The sequence below is a fragment of the Trichosurus vulpecula genome, chromosome 2 (assembly GCF_011100635.1).
Source record: "Trichosurus vulpecula isolate mTriVul1 chromosome 2, mTriVul1.pri, whole genome shotgun sequence".
NCBI classification, from domain to species: domain Eukaryota; kingdom Metazoa; phylum Chordata; class Mammalia; order Diprotodontia; family Phalangeridae; genus Trichosurus; species Trichosurus vulpecula.
The window spans coordinates 98009298-98019285 of record NC_050574.1 but is presented as its reverse complement, the minus strand read 5'-3'; the positions used below and the strand labels follow the sequence as shown (position 1 = coordinate 98019285).

Below are 9988 nucleotides of genomic sequence, written 5' to 3'. Positions count from 1 at the left end.
TTTGTCTCCCTTTTGTCATAGGAATGGAGAGGTCTGAATTCTTAAAGCATTGTGTCCTGGGTTTCCATTTGTACTGAAGGGAGAAGGCTATGATGAAATAACATGGCCATGGTCATTGGCTGCTGTGCCCCAGAGAACACTCTCTGAGCCACCCTCCTTCTTGTCTATTGCTGATGCTTCTGGCATTCTCCTTGTTCCCCTAACCATTCTTGCTCTCCTTGGTAGCACTATGTTCTGGATGTTTTATGTTCCTTCCTCCCCTCTCCCCCACTCCCCTAATTCCTGGATGCACTCCCTCCTTATCTCTATTTCTTACAATCCCTTGTTTCCTTCAAAACTTAGCTCAAATGTGACTGTTTCGATTGCATCCAGCTCTCCTCCACCGACGTCATGAGTTTCACTATCCACTCCACCATCTTCTCCACCAACTACCACGCCCTGGGCTCGGTTCAGGCGCCCAGCCACTGAGTCTGGCCGGCCAGCAGAGCCGCCAGCATCTTTGCTGGCGCCAAATCTATTCTGGATCCCGAATCTCCATGGCCTGCACCACCAGCTTCCGTGGGGCCTGGGGGGTTGGGGGACTGATGGGGGGGTGGGGCTGGTCGGGTTGGGAGTGGGGATTCAGGGGGGAAGTTTGACCGCCTCGCCTCCTATCTGGATCACGTTCTGAGCCTGGAGTCCGAGAATCAAAAACTGGAAGGGAAAATCAGGGTGCATGTGAACAAGGTGGAACCTCAGAGAAGAGAATGGGGGCACTTCAAGACGATTGAGGACTTGCGGGCCCAGATCTATACAAGCTCAGTGGACAATGCCAGAATGTCCTACAGATTGATAATGCCCATCTGGCGGCTGATAACTTCAGAGTCAAGTATGAAGCAGAGCTGGCCATGAGACAGTCTGTGGAAAGTGACATTCACTGCTTCTGCAAGGTCATTGATGACACCAAGGTGACCAGGCTGCGACTGTAGACAGAGATTGAAACCCTGAAGGAAGACCTGCTCTTCATGAAGAAGAACCATGAGGAGGAGGTGAATTCTCTACAAGCCCAAATCACAGGCTCTGGGCTGACCGTGGAGGTGGACTCCTCCAAATCTCAGGACTTGAGCAAGGTCATGGCTGATATCCAAGCCCAGTATGTTGTTCTGGCTCAGAAGAACAGAGAGGAGTTGGATAAATACTGGTCCCAGCAGATTGAGGAGAGCGCTGTGGCGATCGACACAAGATCTGAGGAAGTGGAAGCATCCTGAAACACTGTCACTGAGCTGAAACTTACAGTCCAGTCCCTAGAGATTGACCTGGATTCCCTTTGAAATCTGAAAACCAGCTTGGAGGACAGCCTGAGGGAGGTGGAGACCCACTATGCTATTCAGATGGAGCAGATCACTACAGCCCTGTTACACCTAGAGGCAGAACTGGGGCAGATGGGAACACAAGGGCAGCACCAGGCCCAGGAATACGAAGCCCTGCTCAACATTAAGGTCACACTGGAAGCAGAGATCAACACCTATGGAAACCTGGAAAATGGGGAGGACTTCAATCTTGTGCATGCCTTGGACAGCAGCAGCAGTTCCTTACACAAGACCAGTGCTCAGAGAACTATAGAAGGCAAAACGGTGGCAGAGACCAATGACACCAAAGTCCTGTGGCATTAGGGCCATATAGTGAAGACCTGGGCTGAGTCAGGAAGTTATAAGGGCTCTTTGGTCACCTAAAAAAAAAAACTTAGCTCAAATGTCACTGTTAACGTGAAGCCTTTCCTGACCCCACAAGCTGTTGGTGCCTTCCCTCCTCCAACAAATTACTTTGCATTTATTTTATACTTATTTTGCATATACTAGCTTTTATACATGTTGTCTTTCTGAGAGAATGTTAAATTTCTTGAGTTCAATTTTGTATTTCTAAAGTCTACCATTATTCTTGACACATACTTAGTGATCGGTAAATACAAACTCACTGATTGAAAATGTATATGTACACCCAGAGAGCCTCCTGCCAGGCATTCACATCAAGGAGGCCAGTGATAAGAAGAAAGGTCCCATATATACCAAGCTATATCAACATTTTTTTTTGTAGAGGTTAAAAAAAATTGGAAGCAAAGTAAATGCCTAGTAATTGGGGAATGGCTAAACGACTTGTGGTACATGAAAGTAATGAAGTATTACTACCCTTTAAGAAATTATGAGTGTAATGAATACAGAGAAGTATGAGAAGACATGAACTGATGCAAAAGGAAGTAAGTGGAGCCTACAAAATTATAAAAAATTACTTCAAAAATGTAAATGGAAAAATGACCACAACATGATTTAAACTGATATAAACTGCTGTGAAGTAATAATTATCAAGCTTTGCCCCAAAGAAGAGATATAAGATGGCACCACATCCACTTCTTTAAAGGTGGGGTGGAATACTATGGGTGTGGAACACTGAGTATAATGGCAAGATTTATTGATATGTTGACTAGTTCTGCTGAATTGTTTCTTTTTTTTATATAAGTTCGTTATAAGGGATTGCTCTAGAGAGAAAGGGTAAAAGGATACATTGTGAAATATAGATAATGCAAAAAAGAAAATACCTGTAAGGTACTGTTTCTTTAAGAATCTTCCCTTTCATATGGAGCAAGTTTAGTAATGGAAGGGGCAGGGAAAGCACTTTTGCATTAAAAAAAAAAGTGTTAAGTCAACTGGTGAAAGAGATAAGGTATTGCTTCTTTTATGGATGAACAGTTTCATGTTTGAAAAGAATAGAAAAAGAATCTTGGTTTAATAAAAACTGCTCAAATATGTGTATGGAACAGCTCAGTTGTCATATATTTGAACAGTTTGGAACAGAAAATGAATTGTTGCAAAATATAGACTTAACCTTGTAAAAGATATAGGTTGGTGCTTCATTTGTATGTCAACGGTTTGATGGTTTAAAGGGGCAAAGAAACACTTTTTATGTGTTTAAAAATGGAAAAATGGGATTTTGAAGAAATATAGTTTTCAAGGTCACAATGATGGAGGATTGTTTTGAGAACTAATGAACGGTTGGAGCTGCAGGACACCAAATGACCTTTCTGCTCATTTGCATTTAATTATTTTAAGATTTAAGAGAGTAAAACCAGAAAAGAAAAAAAAAGTCATATCAGTTTTTGGAGAACGAGGGATGGTTAAATGAAAACTATTGGTTTTATTGGGGAGATTTGATAGATTTTTACCTTTGATTTAAGTCAATAAAAAATTATAACAAGAGGCTGAGGTTGATGTGTGTGTGTGTGTGTGTGTGTGTGTGTGTGTGTGCACGTGCGCGCGCAGGCGTTTGAAGAGATTAAAGAACCTAAAAGAGAGGAAGACTCAGCAAGAGGTGAAAAAGAAGCTTTGTAGGAGCTGTCTAAAGGAACCAGGACCAGAAGTTGACAAGAAGATATTGACAGCTAGTTCTTGATTGGTTAAATAAAGATTTGAGCTCATTGGAAGAGAGCCTCCAATTCAGCTACTATTATTTTTAAGAGAGATGAAGCTTCTCAGAAGTGACTATTGTTCTTTTCTGCCCAATATGGTTTGAGAGAAGAGTAGGAAAGGAGAAGCAGCTGTTTTACTACGAAGTAAAAGGTGTTGAGATCTAAGCAGATGTTGTAGAATCCTGGTGAGTAAAGAGCTGGCTGTACCTGTCTGTAAGAGGGAGAGAGAACTAGGCTGATGAGCTTTGCAGTTCTTCAGATTAAAAGGAACTGTTAGCCAATTCAACAGTGTAATCCTTTTCCGGTGTCTTTTTTTCATTTTTTAAAAGACTGATTATAAGTTGAAAGAGGGACAGCTAGGTGTCACAATGGATAGAGTGCTGAAGTCAGAAAGACCTGACTTCAAATCTAACTCAGATACTTACTAGCTGTGTGATGTTGTGCAAATCACTTAACCCTGCTTGTCTCAGTTTTCTCATCTGTAAAATGAGCTTGGGAAGGAAATGACAAACCACTCCAATATCTTTGCTAAGAAAACTCCAAATGGGGTAAGAGAGAGTTGGACATGACTAAAAATGACTGAACAACAACAACAACAACATAAGTTGAAAGAATTATTAAGTACTTCATCAGTTTAAGAATAGGAGAGAAAATGATTCACCAAGGTGGACAACAGTGAAATCCAGTGGACAGGCAAATAGGAGAGAAGTGACTTCAGAGGCTGCAGTTGCTGAATGGAGCAATGACATCCAAGCCTGTAGTCCAGAGTTGTGAGTCAGTGCTTCACTGACAGGTTCCTATAAGTGTGTCCACTCTCCCCAGTAGATTCTAAGTGCATTGGTGGGATAGTATAACTCAGGTTTATGTGTGGATTGTAATGTATTTATTATTACTGTCTTTGCTTTAATATGTAAATACTTATGATATTATTATTCCTTTTGCTTTATTGCTAAATAAATGGTTATATTTATGATATAAAAGTATCAACATTGTATGGGGCTTTGTACAAATGGAAATATACTGGTAGGGGCTCAAGAGGTAAGATGGTGTGTAAGGGAAGTATATTTTTCCTCAACAAAGTTGCCCTCGGGACTCTGAGGAAATTTGAATGTAATCCCATAGTGGTATTCTGGGAACCTCGACCTGTTGGTTTCAGGGTGGTTTCGAGTGAATGGGCCAATCTGGGAAGTCAGTAGGTATCCATACACTTATATGAAGGTTGTGATGTGCATAGTGGGTGGAAATACCCCACCAATCCCACATATTTCGTATCAATATTGTTTTCTTTTAAAAATCAACACACATTTCCTATGTTCTCTTTCCATTTCTAAGTGCTTGATAATAGGTTAAATGAATCCATGCAAAGTATGAATCGTCACTAGTGGTTTAATGTTTATTTTCCTAAGTAATGGCTTTTTATTTTTAACTTAGACTTCTGACAGGTCATTCCACTGGTAGAACTTTTGAACACCTTGGCAGTCTGTAGGGGAATAGATTTTAAGGAGCAATATGCTCCTAGAATGTCTTTCTGTGCCATTCTCTGACATGTGTGGTCTAGAGCCTAATTTTTCCTGTGTCTGGTCATAACTTCTTCCAAAGAGGAAACAGGCAGCAGAGGGGGCCTCAGTTCCCTACTCCAAGTCCTTTGTTTCTCTGATGCAGAATACAGCAAGTTTAATAACAGTCTAAGGCACAGTGTTAGTTGGTAAGTAATTAATTACTCTAGGCGGGGGTGGGGGACCTACAGCATCAAGGTCCTCTAGTTCCTCAAGTGCAGCCCTTTGACTGAATCCAAACTTCACAGAACAAATCTGCTTAATAAAAAGATTTGTTCAGTAAAACTTGGGCTCAGTCAAAAGGCCACACCCAAGGACCTAGAAGACTACATGTGGCCTTAGGGCCGAAGGTTCCCCACCTCTGCTGAAACTGGCAGTGACAACAAATCTAATGTATGGTATTGAACAGTGGTTAAGTAGGTGTAGACATCCTATTTCAAGAGTGATTCACCCCTCCACCCATCCCGTTCCTCCACCCCCCCCCCCGGTGACGCCCCCCCCCCCATCCTCTCTGTAGTTTTTCATATTAGTCTTATGTGTTCATATCTTTTACTTCCCTGGCTGCCATAACTCTCTGGACTCCCCAAGCTGAAACCTCTCCCTGTCTTGTTTGTAACGCTTATCACCTTCGATTTTGTTTTATACATATTGCACATTTTTTAGCTTCTCTACCAGATATGGTAGATAGTAAGCTCCTTAAGGGTAAAATGTAATCTTTTTATTTTTTTAATCTCTATGCCTCCGTTAGGTCCACCTCCTACCTTCGAAAAAACAATAAGCATTCAATGAATGTTTATTGAATTGAAATGCTTTTCCACTCCCACACTCCCAAAAATCACAGGCTTGTCTATTTTCCCTCAGGTTCTCCTCTTCTTCTTAGCACTAGGTGAGAGAATAATTAAGATCCACTAGCTCTTAGTAGCCCTAACTTTGTGATTATATTTTTCAAACCCTCCATGATCAGGGAAACAGCTTTGATAGCAGTGTAGGGAATTCTGTGAGACAGATTAAGCTAAAACAATAAAGAAATAATTTTATACTGGCCACTGAAAAAGAAAGCAGTCACTCTTGTCCATTGGTCTGGTTAAGTTGGAATGGGAATTCCAGTATATTAAAATCGTGAGCCTCAGACAGTGCCTACAGGCAACACCCACTCAGTCAGGGAGGAAAGAAGAAAAACTTGGGGGCTGTGTTTCTGGCACCTAACTTTACTCCAGGGCATGGATGGCTTAGCCAATGAATTGTGTTCACGGTCTTAGTGTTTAAAGATTATGGCAGGGTAGATGTTGAGGTTCGACACTTACCTCATCTATTCCCTTGTGTAAGATTTTCTGTTTTAAGGCTTTTTTTTTTTGTCAAGCTCCCATGATTTTCTCTGTACTTTTAATTATATTTTAGTTAATGGAGCAGTAACCTTAGCTAGTTTGATTCTACATGGGGGAGATTTTGTTTCCTTTGAATCCTCTATCTGCTAATTAAATGTGTTTTATCCCCTTGGGACTACCCCAGTGACTTATACTTAAAGGAAGAGTTTCTCAAGGATAACTCCCTCAGATTTAAGGTACTCTCTGGGTTCATACTTTCAAAATTGTAGCTCAGAAGCCCCCATTAATGTATTTACCTTCAACTGTCAGCCAGTTGACACAATTGAGCTCAAAATAAAGGCATTTACAGAAATGGCATAATAAAAAGAATTGCAACAAAACAGCCCCCCCCCCCCCCACTTCTCTCCCAAACTTGGAATATACTTTCCCATAAATACACATCATGTTCTTTGGATGCAGCTACATATAAGATGTATTCCATATTTAACAAAAATGTATAAAATCCTCTTTCACTGCCTCATCATGATGTGGAAGGAATCTTGAATTCTTAAAGGCTATTTATTGCAATTAAATGCAAACCTTGGATAGTCTTACTAAGCTGAAAAGGCTTTGAATATGGCCTTTAGCATAATTAAGTTTGGAGAGCCTCGTTACCAGACTCATGGCTGGGAGATGATTTTTTTTGATCATAACAACAGCTCTCAAAGATCATCTACTAAGTTATAGAAGGATTGAGATATCTTTCACTTCCCTAATCACCAAACTCCTAGAAATGATCAGCTATACTCACAATGTGGAAATTTCCCAAATTTCTTTCTAGAACCCTCTTTTCTTTTCTCCATATACCTCTTCCTAGGTAATCTTCTCAGTTCCCCTGGGTTAAATTATCTTCTTTCTGCAGATAACTTTAAAATCCAGCCCTACTCTCTTTTCTGATCTGCTGAACAACCACTTCGATCCTCCATGTCCAAAATGGAACTCATTACATTTTTACCCAAACCTGTTCCTCCTCTAAACTTCTCTATTTCTGTTGAGGGTGCCATCATGACTACTGTCTCCTTCATTTATAGCATTGGAATTATTCTTAACTTTTCCCTCTGCCTTGTCTTCCATATCCAATCATTTGTCAAGTCTTGTGAATTCTCCTTCCACAGCATCCCTCACATCCATGGTCTATCCTAGTTTAGACTCATCACATCTTACTTGGACTATTTTAACAGCTTCCTAATTGATCTTGCTTCCAGGCTCTATCCCCTTTCTAATTCATTTTTGACCTAGCTTTCAAATTCATATTTCTAAAATACAAGTCTGATTGTATTATCCCCACCCCTCCACTCAAAGATCTTCAGTGGTTTTATATCACCTTCAGGATGAAATACAAAACGTTTAGCTTGTCATTTAAAAGCTTCTTTGATGTGGGTCCCACCTTTCTTGTTTTATTTCATATTACTACACTTCATGCACCTCTGTTAAAGTCAAACTGGCCTGTTAAATGCTCCTCTTACCTGACAACCTCTATCTTACTTCTAGACATTTAAATAGGTAGTCCTTTATGTCTGGAATCTATTCCCTCCTCACATCCACCTCTGAGAATCTCTAACTCCCTTTAAAGCAAAGCTGTGATACCACAACCCTCCCACCTCCTAGTGTTCAGAGTTCTCTCTCTCTTGGAATTACTTTGTATATACATGATATTTGCTTGTCTGTTCACATGTTATTTACCTACCCCAAGTAGAATGTAATCTCCTTGAGGTCAGGGACAGATTATTCATTTTTGTCTTTGTATCTCTGGCTCCTAACACAGTGTCTGGAACATAGTAAGTACTTAATAAATGTTTGTTGCATTAAGTAGTGTCACCTGGATGAAAGCAGCCTCTAAACTGTTGATGGCTAGAGCAGAACAGAGCAGGCTAGAGACAGGAGAGTCAGGAGTCAAACAGAAGTTTAATTTCAAACTGAGGAAAATAGCTTGCAAGCAAGGATACATGTGCCAGGATCCTGTCCATAGTGGGGGAACTTGAGGCAGTGTGGGGAGATCTCATGATCGGAATATGGGTACATGTCAGGTGCTTGTCCGAACACCTGGTGCTGGTCAAAGCAATACAGTAATTACATGATTTTGCCAGAGGGTGACTGCAAAGGATTGTTGTTTTGCCAAGTTTGGGGCACAGCCTGCTTTCTGGGCCCTAGCTCTGGAAAATAGGATGCCTCCTAATATCTTGACAGTATTCAATGGGATGAAATAATAGATTCTTAAAGTGTAGTACAAATATATGTGTAAAATATATATTTATGCACATAAACATATACATTATATATGTGAACATATACATACATATATGTAAAACAGATTCTAGAAATTGTAACTTGGTAATACTCTAGAACCAATTTTTTTTTTCCATAATTTCAAAATTCTTTATTGGGCATTAAGTAGGTTCTGCCTAGAGAGGTTCTGCCTATTTTTGTATCTCCAAGGACAGTCTCTGGAACATAATAGATAACTAATGGCTCCTGCTGAATTGATTTGAATCTATGGTTCCTGGATACTTTCTAGCCTAGATGAACCAAAGCCCAATTATGGTCTAGAAGGGCTCATGGCATAGTGTGAAGGAGGCTGAAATAGGAGACCTGAATTTTAATCCTGGGTCTTCTACTAATCATCTCTGTGATCCCAGTCAAGTGATTCAACGTCTTTGATGCTCAGCTGCAAAAGAGGAGATACTTACCCTGCCCATCATGTAAAGTTGTTCTGAAGATCCCAGGAGATCACGTAAGGGAGGCACCAGGTGTGGCCCAAGGGTTTAGAACCCTGCATTCTAGTCCTGACTCTGCTGCTAAATTACCTGTGTACTTGGGTGAATAACAACTTCTTTGGGCATTAAGTTCCTAATCTGAAAAATGTGATGGTTACGCTAGCTCATTAGGTCCTCAAGTAGTGGGTGAATTATAGATGCTGGAGGAATGGACTGCATTTTGGTCTTTGTCATTTCTGGCACTGAGGAGGTAGGAAGGATAAAGAAGGCTAGAAGTTGCTTTTTTAAATAACAACTTAAAAATCATCATTGGCAGCAGCAGCAGTAAACCATTATTGTATGGAACACTGCTGGGCACAGTGGGAGGTATAAAAAGGATCGAGGCCCTTGAGGGGCTTATAGTCTAGTACAGGTTCCCTATCCCTGGTCTAGTGGGAGGGATAGGACATACAAAAGGGGCAAATAACAAAATAAAGTAGGATATTGAGGTAGCATGGTGTGGTGGATTGAGCACTGGCCCTAGAATCAGTAAGAGATGAGTTTAAATCCAGCATTAGACACACACTTAGTAGCTGTGTGACCCTTGGTGGTCACTTAAGCCCTTGCTCCCTCAGTTTCCTCAACTGTAAGATGGAGATGATAATAATAGTACTTAATTCTTAGCGTTTTTGTGGGGATCAAATGAGATATTTGTGAAGCACTTAGCGCAGCATCTGGCATATAGTAGGCGCTTAATAAACACTTGTTTCCTTTCTTCCTTCCCTATTGCCAACCTGCTAGGGCAGAAGATATTATAGTTGAGGTATAGTTGGTGATTGGCACCACCCATCTGCCCAGCTAGAGCTTTCTAAGAGGACGTTGCTATCAACAATCTGTTCTCTTCAAATTTTCCATTCTGCTATAGAAGACAAGACT

At 40.7% G+C, this 9988-nt stretch overlaps 1 pseudogene; it reads left to right on the top strand.

The window, feature by feature from the left end:
* Positions 1-390: 390 nt before the first annotated feature.
* Positions 391-1652, top strand: LOC118840063 (annotated as a pseudogene).
* The last annotated feature ends 8336 nt before the right edge of the window (positions 1653-9988 follow it).